The following is a 25443-nucleotide window of genomic DNA, read 5'->3' as shown; positions in this document are numbered from 1 at the left end:
TAGAAGAATGAAGAGCCTGAATATCCTTCAGACAGTGTTCAGCAAACTTTATGTCTCTCAAAAAACTTTGCAATAGAAACTGATTAGTAGAGGGCTGTGGTTATTAGTGCAAGTAATCTGAATTACTGGTTGTGGCTAGACCTATTTGTTTTAGAGAACAGATCAGCGTAAATCTCCACTGGGTGGAGAGGCATTCTACCTTCCCAAGGAGGGGACCATGGTAGGCATGAAGGACACTGCATAAAAAGTTGCATACTTATCAATAATATATTCTATGTACATTGAAGTTTTCTTTTCCATTTTAGTGGCCCTACTTTATTTTTATCTTTTAAGAATTTATTTAACTTATATAAGAGTAAAATTTATTTTTTTGTTGTACATTTCTATAAGTTTTGACAAATGCATACAGTTATTTGAGCACCACCAACATCAAGATACAGAAGAGTTTCATTACCCCCAAATATTCTCTCATGCTGCCTTTCATAGTCAGTCCCTCTGGGAATCCCCAGCCCCTGGCAGACGTTGATCTGTTCTTTGTCCCTCTAATTTTGTCTTTGTCAGGTATCATATAAATTGAATCATATAGCATGTAGCCTTTTAACTCTGGCTTCTTTCACTTCTTTCACTCCCTTGAGGTTCTACTTGATTCTATTTGAGCTTCATCCATGTTGAATGGTCATTCCTTTCTTTTTTTTTCTTAATTGGAGTATAATTGCTTTACAATGTTGTGTTAGTTTCTGCTGTACAACAAAGTGAATCAGCTATATTTATACATATATCCCCATATCTCCTCCCTCTTGAGCCTCCCTCCCACAATCCCCCCCATCCCACCCCTCTAGGTCACACAGAGCACCAAGCTGAGCTCCCTGGGCTATACAGCAGGTTCCCACTAGCTATCTATTTTACATCTGGTAGTGTATATATGTCAACACTACTCTCTCAATTCATCCCACCCTCCCCTTCCTCTGCTGTGTCCACAAGGCTGTTCTCTATGTCTGCGTCTCTTTTCCTGCCCTGCAAATACGTTCATCAGTACCATTTTTCTAGGTTCCATATATGTGTTAATATACAATATTTGTTTTTCTCTTTCTGACTTATTTTACTCTGTATGACAGACTCTAGGTTCATCCACATCACTACAAATGACCCAGTTTCGTTCCTTTTATGGCTGAGTAATATTCCATTGTATATATGTACCACATCTTCTTTATCCATTCATCTGTTGATGGACATTTAGGTTGTTTCCATGCCCTGGCTATTGTAAATTGTGCTGCAATGAACATGGGGGTACATGTATCTTTTGGAATTATGGTTCTTTCTATCTTTTGTCCCAGAAAAGCAGAAACTACTTCTGGGAAACTCGAACTGGTACATAACTGTAAGAAGGTCTTGACTTTTGGGAGAGATAATAGATATAGATCAAGATCTTTAAATCATAAACTGAGAGGTACAGCCTGTAAAAAAAATCTTCTTAAAGTAGAATATATGTAACAGTTATCTATGACTTGAGAGGGGAACAGATTTTTCAATTTAAAATTAAAATGCATCTCTTTTAGACAGCATAGAATTAAGTTTTCCTTTTTCATACTGTATTTATTCCCAAGACCTACCAAAACAAAATACCATAGACTAAGTGACTTAAACAACAGAAATTTATTTTCTTACGGTTCTGGATGCTAGAATTCCAAGATCTGGTATCTAAGATCTTGGTAGATTTTGTTTTTTTCTGAGTGCTCTCTCTATGGCATGAGATGACTGCCTTCTCACTGTGTACTCATATAGTCCTTCCACTGTGTGCACATGTCTACATCCAAATTCCCTCTTCTTATAAGGACATCAGTTATAACAGATTAGACTCACTGAAAAGGCCTCATTTTAACTTAATTATCTTTAAAAAAATATTATCTCCAAGTACAGTCACATTGGGAGGTACTGGTTAGCTCTTCAATATATAAATTTGTGGGGGGGCACATAATTCAGTCCATAACACTACCTAATGATCTCTGCCTTTTAAGTGGAATGCTTAATCTATTTACATTTAATATAATTTTTAATATATTTAGATCTGCCAATTAAAAAAATTTTCTTTCATATATGTCCCAGCTGTGTGTTTTCCCCCATTTATTCTTTCTTTGCCTAGTTTTGATTAACTGTGTATTATTTAATACCTTATTTTAATTCCTTTATTGGAATTTTAGCCATATCTCTTTGCATTTTTGCATGTGTGCTTACTTTAGAGATTACTATATGCATCCTCCACTTATCACAGTCCACTTAGAGTTACTATCACACCACTCCATATAAAGAACATTGCAGCAGCTAGTATCATTCCCCCCCCATTTTTCATATATATATGGCATCTACTTATAAGCCCCTTGTGTTTAGTCAAATATCTTTGAAATTTATTAATAAAGGAAAAATATATTTTCTGTCATTTCATTCCTTCCTTCTGGTGTCGTTTTTCTTCAGCCTGAAAGCTCTTCTTAGCAAGTCTTATAGTGTAGGGATTTATCTTGTTATGGATTCATCATGAATTCCTTAGTTTGTAAGTTGATGTTTTTCACCAAATTTGGGAAATTTTCAGCTAGTATTTTTCCAATATTTTTTCTACTCCATTCTGCTTCTACTCTGCTTTTAAGACTTAAAATATACATACGATAAAATGATTGATATTGTTCCATACTTCACTGTTTTGTTTTTAATTTTTCTCCTGTTCTTTAGATTGACTTTTCTTTAACCATCCTTAGCTGGATCACCATATTTAATAATTTATTTAATCTATCTTTAGTTTACTGACAAATTTTTCTGATATCTTCCATCTGCTAAGGCTGCACATTGAATTTTATTTTATTTAAATATCTTATTATTAATTTATGAACAGTTTAGATGTATTTAAAATTTTCTTGACACTTTCTATTATTGTATTATTATTTAATTAAAATTATGAGTTGGTTTAATAATCTTGAGATTTGACATTGAATACAACATCATCAAATAAATTCACTGCTTTATTTAATGGTGAAGCTGAAAACTAACACATAGAACTTTTAGACATTATTCAGCATAACTGAACCTTAAATCGTGTTTGTTATTTCTTTTTAACATACATTAAAGTATGAAATTTGATTAAAATATAAATGTTAATCAGCATTCAATTTTCAATATATGTTAGCTTCTCATGAATGGGCAGCTTCTGTTCTGCATATGAAATATTTCCTCTGATAAGTCAGTTAAATATTAAATATGTGCTTATGTTCAATAATGTTTTCTTATTGCAAATACTAAACTTACTGAATGCTAGTAATGACACTGTAGTTGTAGATAAGCAGTTTGTTGGTCTATTCTTCCACAAATTATTTACCATTATAAGTGATAAATATTATCACAAATATTTTAAAACTGAAACAAAAAATCATGGCTTATCTTTGGACATAGTACATATAAATTTGAAAAGTAGATGGAAAATATAATATCTTTTTAATAAAAATGTGATTTAATTTATTTTAATATTCATATTACTATTATAAATGATAAATATTAAACAGTTTAAAAATAAAACGGGTAAAGACAACTTAATAATAAAGTTGGATAATATACATGAAGTTTTTTTTAATGTTTCATATTTTCAATAAACTAAAATGCAGTGAAAATGATTCTACTTAAGGTCAGTTGTGATGCTGCAAATACTTTTACTAGCTACTAGTATTTTAGTAGCCGTAATACTAAGAATATTAAGTTAAAAAAATTAAAATTCTGAGCATTCCTACATTAGAAAGAATATTATTTTCATCATTGCCTTCTTTATTCTATTTTGGTGTGTTTCACTGTAAAATAACAGTATTTTGCAATGGGAAGAAATTTTAAACATTACTGGTCTAACCCACTCCTTTCTATAAACAAGGAAACTAACTCCTATACTCTGATTATTCGAGTCCCCTCCAAATTCATATGTTGAAAACCTGTTTCCCAAGGTGATGGTATTAGGGTGTGGTGCCTTTGGAAGGTGATTACGTCATAAGGGCAGAACCCCCGTGAATGGAATTAGTGCTCTTATAAAGAGGTTCCAGAGAGCTAGCTTGTCCTTTCTACCATGAGAAGACACAGTGAAATATTGGAAGTCTGCATCCGGAAGGGGGCCTTCATCAGAACCCAACCATGCTGGCACCCTGATTTTGGACTTTCAGCCTCCAGAACTGTGAGAAATAAATTTCTGTTGTTTATAAGCCATTCAGTCTGTGGTTTTTGTTACAGCAGCCTGAATGGACTAAGACGCTACTCTAATGATGCTATGCAACTTTCCTGTGGTTGTAGATAGGAAGTGGCAGAGAGGAGACTGGAATTAGGTCTACTCAGAGCTATTTCCAGAATACCTCACCTTTCTCATTTATATCTAACTTTTTAAAGAAGCTTAGTGGATTTTCCTAGTTATGCCTGTTATTTTAAACTTTTCCATCTAAATGTCTACAACAGTGTTGTACACAGAGGAAGCAGTTGCCAAAACAGTGCTCAAACAGAATCTAGCCTAGAATCTAGCAAATGGGCAGTTCAACTAAAGCTAAATTTCCTTCTAAACCTAAGACAAAACCTGCATGGTGTATCTGTACGTGAACATGTATTATTATTTTCTTGAAACAGTCAATATTCACGTATATTAAGAAGAAACATAACAGATATTTTCTACATAGGATTATGCCATATGCTCTTAAGTATGAGCATATCATATTCATAATGTGGTATTTTTAGGAAAAAGACTTTTGTTTCAATGCTGTCATTAGATAGTATAAGAATTTGCTTCCTAAACTAAAAGTAGTAAATGTAAAAAAGAAAAGAAAAGAAAAGAAACAGCAGCATAGAGGTTGCAAGCAGCCTCTAAGATGGCCCCCAATGATCCTGGCCCTCTGATATTCTTTCTCTGGTATAACTGCCTCCTGTTGAGTATTGTCCACTGGGTGGGGGGGAAACACACACACACACATGCACATCCTAAAAGTTGTGAGCTATGTTTTATTCAGGGAACTTATCGAGGACTGTAGCCCAGGAAAGCAGTCTCTCAGATAGCTCTGAGGAACCATTCCAAAGAGGTAAGGGTACATAAGAGTTTTTGCTGAAAAGAAAACATGTAGTTGAAACATCAAAAGACTACTGCTAATCACAAAACACAGACTTCTCAAGTTAATGATTTTAGTGATTTTCTATGTATGGGAAGATGCAAGAGTCATTGAAATTAATCCTTTGATATACATCAACTATCTAGGACCAGTATCCTGCTTTTTCTCCATCCTGAATTCCTCACAGGGTACAGAGTTGGGGGGGGGGGGTGGATCCAGTGGCATGGTAGGCAACATTCTCTGTTTACTGAAATGTCAGGCAACAATTTTTTGTCCACAAGGTGGAGTGGATTTACTGATTACTAACAAAGGAAATGCTGCACAAATGATGGGCCGCTACTTCCAAGATTAGGTTCCAGAAAGACTTGGCTTCTATCGTGAGTGTTTCCTGACACACAGACACACACTCTCTCTCTCCCTCTCATCACCAGCCGCCATGTTGTGAGGTCACTCAGGGAGCCCATGGAGAAGCCTATGCGATAAGAAGCTGAGACCTTCCCTGAACCATATGCATGACTTTGGAAGAGTGTTATGCCTGCCTCAGAATATCCCTGACTCAGCTGCCTGAAGTCCTGCCCAACAGGTTGATGGAAACTGCATAAAAGACTCTGAGCCAGAGGCACCCATCTAAGCTGTACCTAGATTCCTAACATGCAAAAACTATGAGATGATAAAAATTTATTGTTTGAAACCTCGACGTCTTGGGGGTAACTTTTTACACAGCAGCGGGTAACTATTAGAGTTGAAGAGGAGTAAAAACTAAAACTCAAGAGTATCATCATTATTTTCTTTTCCGTAGCAGAAATATTGCTTTGCGGAACTCGTTTTTAGATAAAGGTCAAAATAAATCTTGGTTTTCCTTTTAAAGACTATCTTGTGTTTGCTTCCCAGAAGAGTATTTATATTTCCATAAACCTTAAGGCCACACTAAGTTTCACATGTATTTTAAATAACAAAATCACTCTGAAAATTACATTGCTTTTTTACATCTTCCAGTCACCTGGGATAATGGAAGAGAAATTGTTTGCCAGTTGAGTTCACCTCGAAGCAACACTCCACAGCTAATCAGTGTTCTCACTCTGTAGTTAAAGAGAGACTGCTAGCGAAGGGTTCGGTTTTATGATGCTTCAGGGCAACCATTATTCACCCCTGGTTTAACACTGTGTAGAGGTGGCAATAAGAAATCTAATGAAGAAACCATCAAGCCTGGAGTAGTAACTTCAGGAGAAACCATGCATGGTTGTTTGAATAGGGTTGACTAATAATTGACATTTCATGTGACTGACTGTTGTATAGGTGCTTTACCTCTCATCATTTGTACATTTATGCCAGTGTGATTCCTTCTGTCTTAGCAAGCAATAGAGCATATTATAATTAGAGCCCTCTCTTTGTGCCAGACTTTCCTGCAACTATTCCAGCAATACTTTTTTAACAACTGCCGACTAAAAAAAAAATGCACAACCTAAAAGCTGAGAGTTATGTTTTATTCGATGGAGAAAACTGAGGACTAAAGCCCGGGACACAGCATCTCAGATAACTCTGAGAGACTACTCTGAAGAGGCAAAGGGAGGAGCCAGGATGTAGAGGAGTTTTTGCAACAAAGCCCAGGTATTCGGAACATCTGGACATCTCAAGTGAAGGAATTTAGTGCTTTTCTATGTATGGGAAGATGCAAGAGTCTGAGCTCACTGAAATCATTCCTTTGATATGCACCTCAGCTCTCCGGGGCCAGTATCCTGTGTTTTCTCATCGTAAGTTTCCTCAGGGCGCACTGTTGCGGAGCGGCTGCGGTGTCTGATGATTTGGTGGTGGCTTTATGTTTCCATCCTGAGTTCCCTCAGGGCTCACCGCTGTAGTGGCTGTAGTGGCTTATGGCTGCAACGTCCTTTGTTTACTGATATGGCAGGTGGCATTTCTAGTTTACACAACAATCTCTAATATAGGCTCCGGGAAGCTTTGTTACTCTTAGGCTGGTTTCTTTTCTTTTTTTTAAAAATTGCTTTCCTACAAAATCAGATAGCCTAACTTAGATAACATGGGGATATTGAAGGGTTTTTTTTTTTCCTTCTAAACTTTCATGTCTCTTTTTTTCCCTTTAATTGAAATGAAGTAGAATCTTTTTACATATTTCATAAGAGTTGTGATACACACATACAGCCAAATTCTCCTCTTTTATGAAAGGTAAGCTCAGGCTTGTCGACAAGATTGGAGTAATGTTATTATAAGGACATAAAATCTGAACTGTGTAATTTGTGACATCTGTCCTATTAAAAAGTCTATATATTTAAACTTCAAAGGTAATCTAAATATAGATTATTTAAACATAAACTTTAAATATTGAATGTTTTGACATGGCTTTTAAAAGTTTTTTGTGTTCACGGGAAGGAAAACTATCATGTTTATCAAAAGAAATAATTTATTACACCTTTGAAATCTAATAAAAATGGCAATATTCCTTATTACTTCATGTATACTTTAAAAAAACATTTATAGAAGACAGGAATGTATTCTGTTTTATCAAGCTAAAGGGGATATTCCTATTTCAGGTACTTAAAGGAGTGAGTCATTGGCATAATGCAACTGTCTGAAGATAAGTGCTTGATCACCAAGTGAAAATTAACTTTACAATCTTTAAAATGGTGATTCATCATCCTTGGTTGAAAATCTATACCTGAGGTAACTATTATTTATTATTTTCCTCCTTAACTGAGTATTCCAATTGAATGCTAACATAGAGTTTTTTTAAATAAGCAATAATTTTCTGCAGATAATTTAACCACAAATCACATATCAAATTAAGACAATCAAATCTAAGTTCTCAAACATCTAAAAGCAAAATTCTTCTAATTCTTTAGGATTTTATATACATCTGATGCATAAGTCCTGTAATCGAATTTAAACTTTAGGCTCTGTTGCCCCATGGCAAGCACACTCAGTTCATTCAGCTGATAGGACTCTAAGAGACCAATTGAAGCTATTCAGCTCAAATGGTATAAAAGAATTCAATCCATGTGCCTTACTGAGTTATAGCTTAGCATAATCAGGACAGCTGCAAAATGAGCCTGGTGGCATTTCCCCTGAGATATAATTGTCCAACAAATAAACTCATGAGTAGAGGTTAAATATACACTGATAGAACACTTTAATTTCTTTAGTCTCCCATTTAAACAAATAGTTCTCATTGCAGCCTATTTCTATCAAAAACTGTAAACTTGTAAATATTCCCAGATTGCTCGTAAGAGTGGTACTAAATTTAGAATATTGCATAAGGAATTTGTGCCCAGATTTCAGTAGCCTTCTGACTACAGAGATAAACACTTTCATTTCCAAGCAGTCTCAGAGTTTCCACCTTTCAAACAATATGAAGTCTGAACTCTGTTCTTCTACTAGGTTTCCCTTCCTAAAAAATTTCAACATGTTTGGCTTCCCCGGTGGCACAGTGGTTAAGAATCTGCCTGCCAATGCAGGGGACATGGGTTCGAGCCCTGGTCCGGGAAGATCCCACTTGCCGCAGAGCAACTAAGCCCATGAGACACAACTACTGAGCCTGCGTGCCACAACTATTGAAGCCCGTGCGCCTAGAGCCCGTGCTCCACAACAAGAGAAGCCACAGCAAAGAAAAGCCTGTGCACTGCAACGAAGAGTAGCCCCTGCTCGCCACAACTAGAGAAAAAGGCTGCGTGCAGCAACGAAGACCCAATGCTGCCAAAAAAATTAAATAATTTTTTTTTAAAAGTTACATTATAAAAATATTTTTTTCAACATGTTATTGAACAATGCTTGCAGTTTCCACAAAACTGTCCAGACACTTGCTGACCTCCTTCAGAACTGCTGCTGCTAAATTCCCCAGACCCCCCCAGATCAACTGCCTGTTCTTCCTGTGGATGTGTGTTCCCCCCAGGCCATAGGCAGGTTCTTGCCTCAACTCACCAGACCACACTAAGTCCAGCCTGGCTGTACCTGTGACCACAAAAGACAAGGAACGCATGGTAGTAAGAGAAACAATTGTACACAGTACACACTAGTCTTATAAGTATACAGTTACTTCTTCCAAGCTTCCAAGCTTGATTTGAAAACTCACTAGTCCCAGGTAGGGCAAATAAGTTCCCCTCTACTTATTATAATACTTAGTAGTCCAGGAGAAAGATGGTGGTGGCTCAAACATAGGTGTATTTCTATAATGGAGAACTGGAATGATTTGGGATGTGCTGAGAGAAAGCTAACTGGACTTATTGATGGATTGGGTGTGGAGGTGATAGAAGATCAAGTTAGCATAGGACTATAAGGGAATAGATGTGGGAAATAAAGAAGGAAGAAAATCCCTTTTCATGGTTTTGAAAATTGGGAAACCCTCTCTCACCCACATTCAATGCAATGCATTGCTATTCCAGTTTTTCCCTAACACTGCAGAAACTCATTAAGGGCTGAAAGGAAGTGCAGCATTCATTACCCACCTCTTCATGGTAGTACTATTCCCTTAGAAGTCCAAATGGTTGCATCAGAATAATTCTTGTTTACTTGGACAGGTTGTAATTTGCTTCCTTAGACTAATAAAAGTTGCCTAAGTAGAGAGATTCTAACATATATCAACAGCTGGATACGTTTAAATAGCTGGACATTTAAAACGCAATATAGAAAACAGTGAATCGGCCATAAAACCCCATATCCATAATCTGTTACTACATTTTGTAAGATGCCTCGACAGATTCTCATTGAATTTAGAGGGTAGATATGTCAAATCTCTTTGGGTGGCCTCAGGGATTTCCTCAAAGTTACAGGCAGACATTCTTCAGCAAAGCTAAGGCTTTGGTAAGGAGATACCCAGATAATGGATTGCTGATTAAGAAAGTTGTGTCTCTTCTTAATGATTACATCCTTAGAGACCTTCCTGACCATGATTTGTAAAACTGCACCCCTCACTCTAGCCTCTAAGCCTCCTTTCCTTTCTTCACCGTTCTTATCAGGATCTGACCAAGTCACATATTTACTTCCTTTCTTTTTTATTGCCTGCCTCTCCTTTCCCAGATTCAGAATGGAGGACATGTTTTGCTATATGATTTGTTTACCACTGTGTCTTTAGCATAGAAGCACCTTACACACAGGAAGCAAGCGCTGAAGATCACTTATGAAAGGAATAAATGTTCCACGTTTGATTCTGGCCGTGGTCACCAGAGAATCTGCCATTTAATATCCATGCCATCTTTAGCCTTTTCAAGACAAAATTGGGAAATGTCAACTTCATTGTCATTTCTGACATCCCTGAACTAGCATGTGATCAATGATTACGTTAGCACATAGGATACCGTCATGTGTCATCAGCAACACAACACCTGTCATAGGGACATGGCCTGAATAAGAAAATATTCACTTTTTTTAAAAGTAGGAATAATAGATGTAACTTGCAGTGAAAAAAATCACCTTATTTGCTTTATGTTTTGAAATTCTATTAGTTAAAGAAAAAGCCATATTCTGAGTAAAATAGTACAATATTTAATTATGGTGATATTCATTAACTGTAATAATAAAGTAATTATTAGGAACTTTCAAATATTTTAATAAATACCAAATTAGCTTGACAGTTAATATAAATATTAAGAGAATATGTTAGCTAAATAATATATTATGAACATGATATCCCTTTTATGCAAAAGTATGTTTATAAAAATTTAATGGAGATAATTATTTATTATATTGACTCATAAAATTAAAAAGAATAACTTTTTAATACTATATTTATCTTATTTACTTCCACATAGACCAAGATTGTTTCAAGAAAACTCCTATTAAAACTTCTTTACATATTTGAGGATGAAATAAAGTTAACCCAGTAACTTTGCCACCTCTAAGTTTCCTGAGGGGAAAAATCTCCAGAGTGACTTAGGGCATCTATGATAAATCATCTCCCATCCAGTCTAAAGTAGAACACAAGAAGTATAAAGAAAAATGAAGTGTTAAAGTAAATGAGATACTAACAACATATTTTGTTTTCACAAATCAAACTTTATAACAACAGGTTTTCAAAACTGCATTAAGTGTAGAATATGCTTTCTAACAAGAGTAAATTTGTTCTAAAGGCAGTTCCTCAGTGTTGAGTTTATTGAGGCTAAAGACGGAATCAAGTTTGCTGAAATGATTGTGCTGGAATACCAAATATTTTGCAGAATTGAAAACACGGTGCTTTTGCAAGCTACCCAATGTACAAATGAGAGAAGCAACTTTTCTTTAAAAATTGTTACTGAAAAACTTTTTTTTTTTCTAAATCATGTTCTTCTGTAAAATACGGTTAGTGGTATTTAGTGAGCCAATTGCAAATAAGCATCCATTTGGATGCACAAATGTAAAAGGCACAGTAGACAGCAAGAGTAAGCTAGGAGCTGGCAGCGTTAAGAATTTAAGTCCTACATTACTGATTGTCAAGCTTTTAAAATTTGACTACTAAAAATTTAAATAGTAAACTTGGACTTAAAAACGTTTTGATAAAGTTTAAAATTTATTAAAAGTCCTGCCTTTAATGTCTATGTTAACGAATATACTGATTGATTTTTTAAGATGCAAACATCTTTCAGCGAAATGTCTATTGCATAAACCACTGTTGTGTAAAGATGTTTTAGATACAGAACACAAAGTTGCTCCTTGTCTGAGTGCTCAGTTCTTGACATGATGCAGATGCTCTGAATCGTATGCACTGGACATTTATGACATGGCCTGCCACCAGAGCAACTGTATTTAGTGTGCTTCGTGGTGAGTAGTGGCACAAGGGATTTGTTTGTTTAATGGTGCTTTATGATTCTTTATTGCAGCAAAAGGAAGGCCAGTTCGAGTACAACACTGACTGTCCTTTTAGAAGCATTAGCTTGACCTGTGTTATTGCCACAATAAGAAAATTCTTGATATATGGACTGTTTTATATAATTGTGCTACAAAACGGCCCCTGAAAATGGCATGAATTCTCTGAGAAAAGCGCAGGTTTTGCAAAATGCAGTTCTTGTCTTGTTTATATTTATACATACCATGATGCATGCTGAGCATAAACATTTTAAGAGTAGAAAATTTGTGTGACATGGAAGCAACCTAAGTGTCCAGCATCGGATGAATGGGTAAAGAAGATGTGGCACATATATACAATGGAATATTACTCAGCCATAAAAAGAAAAGAAACCGAGATATTTGTAGGGAGGTGGATGGGCCTAGAGTCTGTCATACAGAGTGAAGTAAGTCAGAAAGAGAAAAACAAAGACCGTATGCTAACACATATATATGGAATCTAAGAAAAAAAAAAAAGGTCATGAAGAACCTAGGGGTAAGACGGGAATAAAGACACAGACCTACTAGAGAATGGACTTGAGGACATGGGGGGGGAAGGGTAAGCTGTGACAAAGTGAGAGAGTGGCAAGGACACATATACACTACCGAACGTAAAATAGATAGCTAGTGGGAAGCAGCCTCATAGCACAGGGAGATCAGCTTGGTGCTATGTGACCACCTGGAGGGGTGGGATAGGGAGGTGGGAGGGAGACGCAAGAGGGAAGAGATATGGGAACATATGTATATGTATAACTGATTCACTTTGTTATAAAGCAGAAACTCACACACCATTGTAAAGCAATTATATTCCAATAAAGATGCTAAAAAAAATTTGTGTGAGAAAACTTTGAAACTAGCAATTTATCAAGTAAATAAACTTTGCTTAGCTTTCTCTTGGTCATGCTTCTCTTCAGCTTGACCAACGAGAATGGTCTTAGTCACTGATTGAACAATTTCTTCATGTCCCATTGACTTCTAGCAAAATGAAAAGATCTTGGTTAAAGTTAGAATTGTTGTTTGAAAGCATTTAGAGAAAAAATAACATTTTTATTGGCTTTTGCTTACTAAGAAATAGAAGATATTGATACAATCAATATCTCATATTTATTATACAGAACATTAGAAAATACCTAGAAATTATGTAAATATAAGTATTTTACATTTCTGTATTTTCTATGGAAATATACTAGAAAACATCTAGAAATTATGTAAATAAATCAGAACATTTTTATGTAAAGTTTTTATAGAATAAAAATTTATATACTGAAATCTAAAAAAAAATCTCAATAGTGTGAAACTTTTTAAAAAAGTACAGTATTGGCTATACCTTTTAACATATTTATGCCCCCTCAATTTTAAATGCTTATGAAAAAGAAAACCAAACATCTAAATAAGAGTTTTAAATTTTGCTCCTTGTTACAAGTCAAAATCATATGGAAAGCTAAACATACTTTTGAAAATTAATTATGCTTTTGGTAGAATATGTCTCAGCCATCATTATCACCTACAAATATGAAAGAAGTTTTCTCTACTGCAAAGAATGTTAAAATTTTTTTCTGAAAACCGTATCAGGCTGGGAATAAGGAGTTTCACGTCGGAATTAGGGTTTCTGCCAACAGGAGAAAGAGCTGAAGTTCTGAGCAGCCAGATGAAGGTAGCAGCCAGAAATCAGATACCACACCTGCTTACTCACTACAGCAGCAAGCAGTTCTGGATGGGGGAGGGCCGCACACTGCAAGGCAGGAAGTGCTCTGGTAGCATGTCCCCTTAGTGGCCCCAGTGACATGCTGAAAATCCTGGCTTCTGTTTCACTCTCACTTTGAATCTCTCATGGGTTCCTCTCCTCAGCATATGGTCAAGAGCAGTTCAGAAGAGGAATTCTGAGAAATGCAGTTGGTGGCTTTTGAATCGACTACTGATGGTGCCAAGGTGACAACAACCAATAGAGGTTTGAAAGTACATTAACACTGCATTTGTCCAGTTTATTGACAATATATCAAAAACCAAAGTGAAAATATTAAATTTCCATCATTATGCAGTCTTTGTGCAGAACACGAGAGGCCTGGAAAGGGAGTGGCTGTAGCACAGCGTCCTGTGGAAAGGGGCAGAGACTATTGTACCAGGGTGCCTGTGAGTGAAAGCTGTACCTGAAAGTGGATGCAAGTAGTGGGGCTGCAGAGACAGTCAAATAATGTCCAAGGTCCCTCCAAATGCTGGCCTGCTGGACAAGTACCAGACCTTAATTCTTTCAATTTAAAAGTTTTTATACCTCCTTTAAAATAAAAATGTCCTATGATGGTTAGTCTTGAAGTAGGACTTGGCTACATCATTATAATCAATTAAGAATCTGAGAGGAGGTTTCGATTTTAGGGAAAGAGAAATGAGGATGTAAGAGCCCTGGCTTATTGAGTGAAGAGCAGAGACGAGTGAAGACGGACATCCACATGTGCCTATTTCCTCTACTTCGGGGGCCCCAACCTTTTTGGCACCAGGGACCAGTTTTGTGGAAGACAATTTTCCCACAGATGGGGTCGGGGGGGGTTTCAGGTGGTAACGGGAGCGACGGGGAGTGGCAGATGAAGCTTCTCTCGCTCGCCCACCGCTCACCTCTTGCTGTTCAGCCCGGTTCCTAACGGCAGGTTTGGGGACCCCTGCTCTACTTGACAATCATGTTTGAATTGAGTTCTGGGGTTTTTCCAAATGTTCTGACTTTCAGAAGCACCTTCCTATTCTTTTTGGGCGGGTATAAACTATATATTCCCCAAATAACCTTATGGTAGCATTATTGTTCCACCTTATTGTATGCATATGTATGTATACAAAAAAGTATCTTGATTAAAAGGTGAGAGTACAATCAATATTATTTGCCAACAGTAAGAAACACACTTGATTTTTAAAGAGCAGTAATGGTTGTGGTCCTTCAGGGATAGGAAATCAGCTTTTAAACTTCCTCCAGTGTAAACTGAAGCCTAATATCCTGCTTATGAGGCCATAATTGTGTAGTGTTTTCAAATTAGTTGGAAGGTCTGTGAAAACTTTTAGTAATGCATCTCACTGATACTAAAATTGTATTACCCATTACAAAATAACCACACCTGGAGGAGCTATAGAGGACACAATTAAACTGTATTTTTAAGTGTTGCACATTTATAGAACATTTACCTTCTCAGAACCCTGGAAAACATAAGTGTCAAAAAAACAATTCTCTCAGTCTTGAGGAAAAGTAGGAAAAAAACTCAAAACACATAAAATAGGATCTGTTCCATATATAATTAATACATTTACATAATTGAGTCATCCAGTCCCAAAATTTCATTTCTCCTTCAAACTCATTCCAGAAAAAAAAAATAGCCTCAGGGGAAATAGTTATAACTAGGTCTTCTACCCAGGTAGGTGTATTTCATTTTACTGAATAGAAAGTATTTGTTTCTGTAATTGCTTTACTGGTCCCAGAAAATGTTCTCTGTCTTGGTGAGTAACTTTAGTCCAGTTGAAATTTAGGGATTAAAACAAATCCATTAATTAAGTTCGGGCTTTTATAATCATTGTCCTTAGATTAAAAAATAAAATCTATGAAGTGTCTATTTTTACTGTGGCTTTCTTTAGTGTTCCACAGAAGACTAATGATATTGTCTTTCAAAACAATTTAGGGACAGAAAACTCTAGCATAAAATTGAAAGCATGAGACTCATCTTACTTACCGTGGTATATGGTGGAAAGTACACAGAATGGAAGTTAGAAAGCAGATGTTCTCTAATGCTGCTTGTATTACTAACAAAATGTATGACTGTGAACATTTCATTGAACTACTTCAGGCCTTATGTTCCTTATTTGTAATCTATAAGACTGGACAAGAAAACAAGAGGTCCCTTTCTGTGCAACATTTTCTGACTGTCACTTTAGGTTATTTATGTGAGAAAGATTTTCAGAAATACTGAGGTAGAGAGGAAGGTAAGTCTGATGCCACCTTTCCTGGGGTCTTGGAAAATAAAAGAGAAATTCTTCTAGAGGTGTTTAAGGGATTCCAAAGGATTTACAAGGGGCATATAATATAGCTCTCCCTGGGAACAAAAGAAGCTGTATAGTGCTTGATGCCCAACAGGAAGACAGAAGTTTACCAATCAGTTAGTCTTTAGCAATGTTCCTCTCCACACATGGAGAAGTAGTACAAAGAAGGAAAACCCAGTAATGGTTAAGAAAGTGGACTCTGGAGCCTGGCCTTCCAGCTCTGTAATTCCAAGTCTACCACTTACAAACTGAGCGTCATGGACAGATGACTCAGTTCCCTCATCTGTACGTTGGGGGACAATTCTCCTTGGTGCTTCCACGTGTCTCGTGACAAACTCTGTCCTGGCCTAACTTTCCAAAGGGGCTAGGGTAGCAAACAGTCTTGAAAGATAAAGATTGGGTGTCTCTGTGGGTGAGAAGACAGTTTTGTTTCCTGATTAGGATAATATAAATAATGTCTCTCTCCAGATTAGAAATTGGGCAGGTTTGCTAGCAGCCCCCTTTATTGACTGAGGTTTTACTAAGCTTGATGTTTCTTACTTGTGACACAAACCCGCTGTGTCCTGCCTGGGCATCTTTTGCATGGGAGTTGGGGGGACATAGGGCTCTGATGTGACAATGAAGTTCATGGTACTATCATACCATTCGAAATTAAGTCCTTTATCTCTAACCCAGCATCTACGAAACCGTGGCAGGGCAACCACTTAGTTAGAAAACAATCTCTGACCCTTCACATTTCCTGACACTGTAAAAGGGGATAAGACAATATTCATCTCATCAGAGTATTATAAAGGGTATGTCAGGAACATTTATAAAAACCTCCAAATGGTAACTTGTACAGAGTAAGCATCATGTGTTATATCAAACAAAAAATAAGATATATCTTCTTCATTTCTCAAAAGTATCTTCTCTCACAAGACTCTTAATGCTTAAATGTATATGCTTATATTCAAAGGGACTTTAGAAATACACATAAATTTAAACTGTTACTGGCATATCTGTATTTTCATTATTCTCATATTAAAGGCTCTATTTTGAAACCCAGGACTTGCACTGGAAATCCTGCTCTGCTATTTACCGGTTTTGTGGGCTTATGGAATTTTTTTAAACTCCATAATGAGTACTTATCTCAGGCCAAACTATAAGTTTAATTTTCTACACCTGAACTTAATTTCTTTTACAAGATCCATTCCATGGGATATTAAAAAACAAAACAATCCTTCATTTATTCAGGTTCTTTGCTTTGTTTGTTCTTTAGCTGTTTCTGAGCACTAGAGACCTATGTGGTGTCTTGCTAGGGGTTGGAGGGAAGGGTCCTCAGCTATGAGCTGTGCGTGGAGACAGACTGAGCTAGATGTTACCCAGGGATGGATTCAGGTTTTGTATGTATTGAAAACTGTACATTTAGTTGGTGGATGAAGGAGGCTTTAATGAAAATTATGGACACAAAATTAGGTAGAAAAGCAAACATCTATTTAGAATGAGAAAATACATCACGGCAATTTACAACTATAAAAAAGCTTTGACACCCTAAATATTATAAACTCCAGAGAAATAATAACTTACACTTTTACAATCTTTTTGCCTACAATTCTGATTGCATTTTAATCTCCTTGTCAAATGACAAAAAGTTAAAATTATAGGAGAAGAAATAGATAATTGATGTTTTCCTTTTGATGGAGTTTTTAAATTATTGGTAAGATTATAAAATATGATTTCACATGAAGACAGATTCGATTATAGTACTACTATAAGTTTGTGACCAAAAAATGAAGGGGTTCTGAGAAATTCTACATGGTGTAGTTGTTATATATCTATCTTAATGTATTGTATTAATAATTATATATACTGCACCACCAACTACATTAATAGAAGTTACAAACTCCTGACAGAGATGACTAGGAAACTTTCACAGAGTATGTTCTGGTTTTCAAAATACAAATGAGATATTTTAAAGGAACACAGGAGCCCACTGGAAGAGCTCCAATGGTCAAATCTAAAATAATTTGAACAAAAAAATGAATAAATTAGGATAGGATTAAACTAAAACTATAAAATAAACATCCATGACTCCATGCTGATATAAATAAATTAATAAATTAATAAGTGGAGGAGCAGCTACAGATCTCCTAGGCAGAATTCAAAATAATTTATGCAGACTCTCTACCATCAAGGATGTGGAACATAGTACTTTACTCCTTGAATGGGCTATGCATAGTGAATTCCTTCCAGAAGTACAGTACTGAAAATGGGAAACGACTCCCTCTTGTAAAAGCACCAGGATCACAACTAACTGCTAAACAATCATTGAAAGGAAGACACTGGAACTCACCAAAAGAGATACCCCACATCCAAAGACAAAGCAGAAGCCACAGTGAGATGGTAGGAGGGGCGCAATCTCAATAAAATCAAATCCCATAACCACTGGGTGGGTGACTCACAAACTGGAGAACAATTATACCACAGAAGTCCACCCATTAGAGTGAAGGTTCTGAGCCCCACATCAGGCTTCCCAATCTGGGGGTCCAGCAGTGGGAGGAGGAATTCCCAGAGATCCAGACTTTGAAGGCTAGCGGGATTTGACTGCAGGACTTCAACAGGACTGGGGGAAACAGAGACTCCACTCTTGGAGGGCACACACAAAGTAGTGTGTGCATCAGGACCCATGGGGAAGGAGCAGTGACCCTATAAGAGACTGAACAAGACCTACCTGCTAGTGTTGGAGGGGTTCCTGCAGAGGTGGGGGGCAGCTGTGGCTCACCATGGGGACAAGGATACTGGCAGCAGAAGTTCTGGGAAATACTCCATGGCGTGAGCTCTCCCAGAGTCTGCCATTAGCCCCATCAAGGAGCCTGTGGGCTCCAGTGCTGGGTTGCCTCAGGCCAAACAACCAACAGGGAGGGAACTCAGCCCCACCCATCAGCAGTCAAGCAGATAAAGTCTTACTGAGCTCTGCCCACCAGAGCAACACCCAGCTGTACCCACCACCAGTCCCTCCCAACAGGAAGCTTGCACAGCCTCACAGATAGCCTCATCTACCAGAGGGCAGGCAGCAGAAGCAAGAAGAACTACAGTCCTGCAGCCTTTGGAACCACATTCACAGAAAGATACACAAAATGAAAAAGCAGAGGACTACATACCAGATGAAGGAACAAGATAAAACCCCAGAAGAACAACTAGATGAAGTGGATATAGGCAACCTTCCAGAAAAAGAATTCAGAATAATGATAGTGAAGATGATCCATGACCTCGGAAAAAGAATGAAGGCAAAGATCAAGAAGATGCAAGAAATGTTTAACAAAGACCTAGAAGAATGAAAGAACAAACACCTATAAGAATTAAAGAAAAAACAAACAAGAGATGAAAAATACAATAACTGAAATGAAAAATACATCAGAAGGGATCAATAGCAGAATAACTGAGGCAGAAGAATGGATAAGTGATTGGAAGACAGAATGGTACAATTCACTGCCACAAAACAGAATAAAGAAAAAATAATGAAAAGAAATGTAGTCACTCTAAGAGACCTCTGGGAAAACATTAAATGCAGCCATGTTTGCATTATAGGGGTCCCAGAAGGAGAAGAGAGAGAGAAAGGACATGAGAAAATATTTGAAGAGATAACAGTTGAAAACTTCCCTAACATGGGAAAGGAAATATCCACCCAAGTCCAGGAAGGGCAGAGAGTCCTAGGCAGGATAAACCCAAGGAGAAACACAGCAAGACACATAGTAGTCAAATTGACAAAAATTACAGACAAAGAAAAATTATTAAAAGCAACAAGAGAAAAATGACAAATAACATGCAAGGGAACTCCCATAAGGTGAACAGCTGACTTCTCAGCAGAAACATTACAAGCCAGAAGGGAGTGGCAGATATATTTAAAGTTATGAAAGAGAAGAACCTACAATCAAAATTACCTGGCAAGTATCTCATTCATATCAAATGGAGAAATCAAAAGCTTTACAGACAAGCAAAAGCTAAGAGAACTGAGCACCACCATACCAGCTCTACAACAAATGCCAAAGTAACTTCTCTAACTGAAAAACACAAGAGAAGAAAAGGAACTACAAAAACAAATGCAACACAGGTAAGAAAATGGTAACAGGAACATACATATCGATAATTACCTTAAACGTGGATGGATTAAATGCTCCAACAAGAAGACACAGGCTGGCTGAATGGATACAAAAACAAGACCCGTAAATATGCTGTCTATAAGAGACCCACTTCAGACCTAGGGAAACATACAGACTGAAAGTGAGGGGATGGAAAAAGATATTCCAGGCAAATGGAAATCAAAAGAAAGCTGGAGTAGCAATTCTCATATCAGATAAAATAGACTTTAAAATAAAGAATGTTACAACAGACAAGGAAGAACACTACATAATGATCAAGGGATCAATCCAAGAAAAAGATATAACAATTATAAATATATAAGCACCCAACATAAGAGCACGTCCATACATAAGGCAAATGCTAACAACTATAAAACAGGAAATCGACAGTAACACAATAATAGTGGGGGACTTTAACACCTCACTTACATCAATGGACAGATCATCCAGACAGAAGGTTAATAAGGAAACACAAGCTTTAAATGACACAATAGACCAGATAGATATAATTGATATTTATAGGACATTCCAACCAAAAGTGGCAGAATACACTTTCTTCTCAAGTGCACATGGAATATTCTCAAGGATAGATCATAGCTTGGGTCAAAAATCAAGCCTTGGTAAATTTAAGAAAATTGAAATCTTATCAAGCATCTTTCCGACCACATGGTATGAGATTAGAAATAAATTACAGGGAAAAACACATAAAAAACAGAAACACAAGGAGGCTAAACAATACATTACTAAATAACCAAGAGATAGCTGAAGAAATCAGAGAGGATATCAAAAAATACCTAGAGACAAATGACAATGAAAACACTACAATCCAAAACCTATGGGAAGCAGCAAAATCAGTTCTAAGAGGGAAGTTTATAGCAATAAAATCCTACCTCAAGAAACAAGAAAAATCTAAAATAATCTAACCTTACATCTAAAGGAGCTAGAGAAAGAAGAATGAACAAAACCCAAAGTCAGTAGAAGGAAAGAAATCATAAAGATCAGAGCAGAAATAAATGAAATAGAACAGAAGAAAACAATAGCAAAGATCAATAAAACTAAAACCTGGTTCTTTGAGAAGATAAACAAAATTGATAAACCTAAAGCCAGACTCATCAAGAAAAAGAGGGAGAGGACTCAAATCAATAAAATTAGAAATGAAAAAGGAGAAGTTACAATGAACACTGGAGAAATACAAAGCATCCTAAGACACTACTACAAGCAACTCTATGCCAGTAAAATGGACAACGTGGAAGAAATGGACAAATTCTTAAAAAGGTATAACCATCCAAGACTGAACCAGGAAGAAATAGAAAATATGAACAGACCAATCACAAGTGAGGAAACTGAAACTGTGATTAAAAAATCTTCCCACAAACAAAACTCCAGGACCAGATGGCTTCACAGGTGAATTCTATCAAACATTTAGAGAAGAGCTAACACCCATGATTCTCAAACACTTACAAAAAACTGCAGAGGCAGAAACACTCCCAAACCCATTCAATGAGGCCACCATCATCCTGACCACAAAACCAGACAAAGATACTACAAAAAAGAAAATTACAGACCAATATCACTGATGACTACAGATGCAAAAATCCTCAACAAAATACTAGCAAACAGGATCCAACAACAAATTAAAAGGATCACACAATGATCAAGTGAGATTTATCCCAGGGATGCAAGGATTCTTCAATATACACAAAGCAATCCATGTGATACACCATATTAACAAATTGAAGAATACAAACCATATGTTCATCTCAATAGATGCAGAAAATGCTTTTGACAAAATCCAACATCATTTATGATGAAAACTCTCCAGAAAGTGGGCATAGAGGGGAAACTACCTCAACATAATAAAGGCCATATATGACAAACCCACAGCCAACATCATTCTCAATGGTGAAAAACTGAAAGCATTTCCTCTAAGATCAGGAATAAGGCAAGGATACCTACTCTTGCCACTATTATTCAACATAGTTTTGGAAGTCCTAGCCATGGCAATCAGAGAAGAAAAAGAAATAAAGAGAATACAAATTGGAAAAGAAGAAGCAAAACTGTCACTGTTTGCAGATGACATAATACTATACATAGATAATCCTAGAGATGCCACCAGAAAACTACTAGAGCTAATCAATGAATTTGGTAAAGTTGCAAGATACAAAATTACTGCACAGAGAGCTCTTGCATTCCTATACACTAAAAATGAAAGACCAGAAAGAGAAATTCAGGAAACAATCCCATTCACTATTGCAACAAAAAGAATAAAATACCTGGGAATAAACCTACGTAAGGAGGTAAAAGATCTGTACTCAGAAAACTATAAGACACTGATGAAAGAGATTAAAGATGATACAAATAGTTGGAGAGATATACCATGTTCTTGGATTGGAAGAATCAATACTGTGAAAATGACTATACTACCCAAAGCAATCTACAGATTCAATGCAATCCCTATCAAATTACCAGTGGCATTTTTTACAGAACTAGAACAAAAACATTAAAATTTGTATGGAGACACAAAAGACTCCCAAGAGCCAAAGCAATCTTGAAGGAGAAAAACGGAGCTGGAAGAATTGGACTCGCTGACTTCAGACTATACTACAAAGCTACAGTAATCATGACAATATGGTACTGGCACAAAAACAGAAATATAGATCAATGAAACAGGATAGAAAACCCAGAGATAAACCCACACACCTATGGTCAACTAATCTATGACAAAGGAGGCAAGGATATACAATGGAGAAAAGACAGTCTCTTCAATAAGTGGTGCTAGGAAAACTGGACAGCTACTTGTAAAAGAATGAAATTAGATCACTCCCTAACACCACACAGAAAAATAAATTCAAAATGGATTAAAGACCTAAATATAAGACCAGACACTATAAAACTGTTAGATGAAAACTTAGGAAGAACACTCTTTGACATAAATCACAGCAAGATCTTTTTTGACCCACCTCCTAGAGTTACAGAAATAAAAACAAAAATAAACAAATGGGACTTAATGAAACTTAAAACCTTTTGCATAGCAAAGGAAACTATAAACAAGATGAAAAGACAACCCTCAGAATGGGAGAAAATATTTGCAAACCAATCAACGGACAAAGGATTAATCTCCAAAATATATAAACAGCTCATGCAGCTCAATATTAAAAGAACAAGCAACCCAATTAAAACATGGGCAGAAGACCTAAATAGACATTTCTCCAAAGAAGACATACAGATGGTCAAGAAGCACATGAAAAGCTGCTCAGCATCACTAATTACTAGAGAAATGCAAATCAAAACTACAGTGAGGTATCACCTCACACTGGTTAGAATGGGCATCATCAGAAAATCTACAAACAATAAATGCTGGAGAGGGTGTGAAGAAAAGGGTACTCTCTTGCACTGTTGGGAATGTAAATTGATACAGCCACTGGAGAACAGTATGGAGGTTCCTTAAAGAACTAAAAATAGAACTACCATATGATGCAGCAATCCCACTAACGGGCATATACCCAGAGAAAACCATAATTCAAAAGGACACATGTACCCCAATGTTCATTGCAGCACTATTTACAATAGCCAGGTCATGGAAGCAACCTTAATGCCCATCGACAGATGAATGGATAAAGAAAATGTGGTACATGTATACAATGGAATGTTACTCAGCCATAGAAAGGAATGAAATTGGGTCATTTTTAGAGACATGGATGGACCTAGAGACTGTCATACAGAGTGAAGTAAGTGAGAAAGAGAAAAACAAATATCGTATATTTACACATATATGTGGAATCTAGAAAAATGGTACAGATGAACCAGTCTACAATGCAGAAACAGAGACATAGATGTAGAGAACAAACGTATGGACACCAAAGGGGGAAAGTGGGTGGTGGGGGGTTGGTGACGGTGGTGGGATGAATTGGGAGATTGGGATTGACATATACACACTACAATGTATAATACAGATAACTAATAAGACCAGCTGTATAAAAAATAAGTTAAAAAAATAAAAAGAAAATGGGAAAGGGAGGGAAGATTAACTTTACATTATAGAAACCTTAGGGGATTAAGGTCCATATTAACAGTCATAAGTAATCTTGATGTCAGCTAGCACCCTAATATGAAGTGATGAAAATGGTACTTTATCTCTGTGGTCTTCCCGTGTCCCCAGAACCCATAACCCCAACAAAATCATGAGAAAATCATCAGATAAATTCCAACTGAGGGACATTCTACAAAATGCCTGACCAGTATTCCTCAAAACTGTCAAGATCATCAAAAACAGGAAAAATCTGAGAAAAGGTCACAGCCAAGAGGAGTCTAAGGGACAGAAAGACTAAATGTAATGTAGCATCCTGGATGGGATTCTATACAGAAAAAGGACATAAGGTAAACACTAAGCAGTAAGAACATTCCTGGAAACCCTTCGTTCACAGGATGCTAGCAGTAATATACCTGAGAATCATCTAAATATATACCATTAAATTAAAACTATAAGCATTGCCAACTCTACTTCTTCTTCACCAGGTCCCTAAAATGCCTGCAACTATGCTAAGGCCACCCCATACGAGTGGAAGTGTGGTACAGTAGAAGTCAGTTAGAAAAGAGGCAGTGTACTTAACAGACTGCCATTAAAATATATTACTTCTGTAAATTTTTTTAAACATCTTTATTGGAGTATAATTGCTTTACAATGGTGTGTTAGTTTCTGCTTTTTAACGAAGTGAATCAGCTATACATATACATATATCCCCATATCTCCTCCCTCTTGCATCTCCCTCCCACCCTCCATATCTCACCCTTCTACGTGGTCACAAAGCACCGAGCTGATCTCCCTGTGCTATGCGGCTGCTTCCCACTAGCTATCTATTTTATATTTCGTAGTATATATAGTCCATGCCACTCCCTCACTTCGTCCCAGCTTACCCTTCCCCCTCCCCGTGTCCTCGAGTCCATTCTCTACATGTGCGTCTTTATTCCTGTCCTGCCCCTAGGCTCTTCAGAACAATTTTTTTTTTTTTAGACTCCATATATATGTGTTAGTGTACAGTATTTCTTTCTTTCTTTCTTACTTACTTCACTCTGTATTACAGTCTCTAGGTCCATCCACTTCACTACAAATAACACAATTTCGTTTCTTTTTAGGGCTGAGTAATATTGCATTGTATATATATGCCACATCTTCTTTATCCATTCATGTGTCGATGGACATTTAGGTTGCTTTCATGTCTGCAGTGAACATTGCGGTACATGACTCTTTTTGAATTATGTTTTTGTCCAGGTATACGCCCAGTAGTGGGATTGCTGGGTCATATGGTAGCTCTATTTGTAGTTTTTTAAGGAACCTCCATGCTGTTCTCCATAGTGGCTGTACCAATTCATATTCCCACCAGCACTGCAGAGTGTTCCCTTTTCTC

This window comes from Phocoena phocoena, chromosome 18 (assembly GCF_963924675.1).
Source record: "Phocoena phocoena chromosome 18, mPhoPho1.1, whole genome shotgun sequence".
In the NCBI taxonomy this organism is placed as follows: domain Eukaryota; kingdom Metazoa; phylum Chordata; class Mammalia; order Artiodactyla; family Phocoenidae; genus Phocoena; species Phocoena phocoena.
This window is presented reverse-complemented; position numbering follows the sequence as displayed.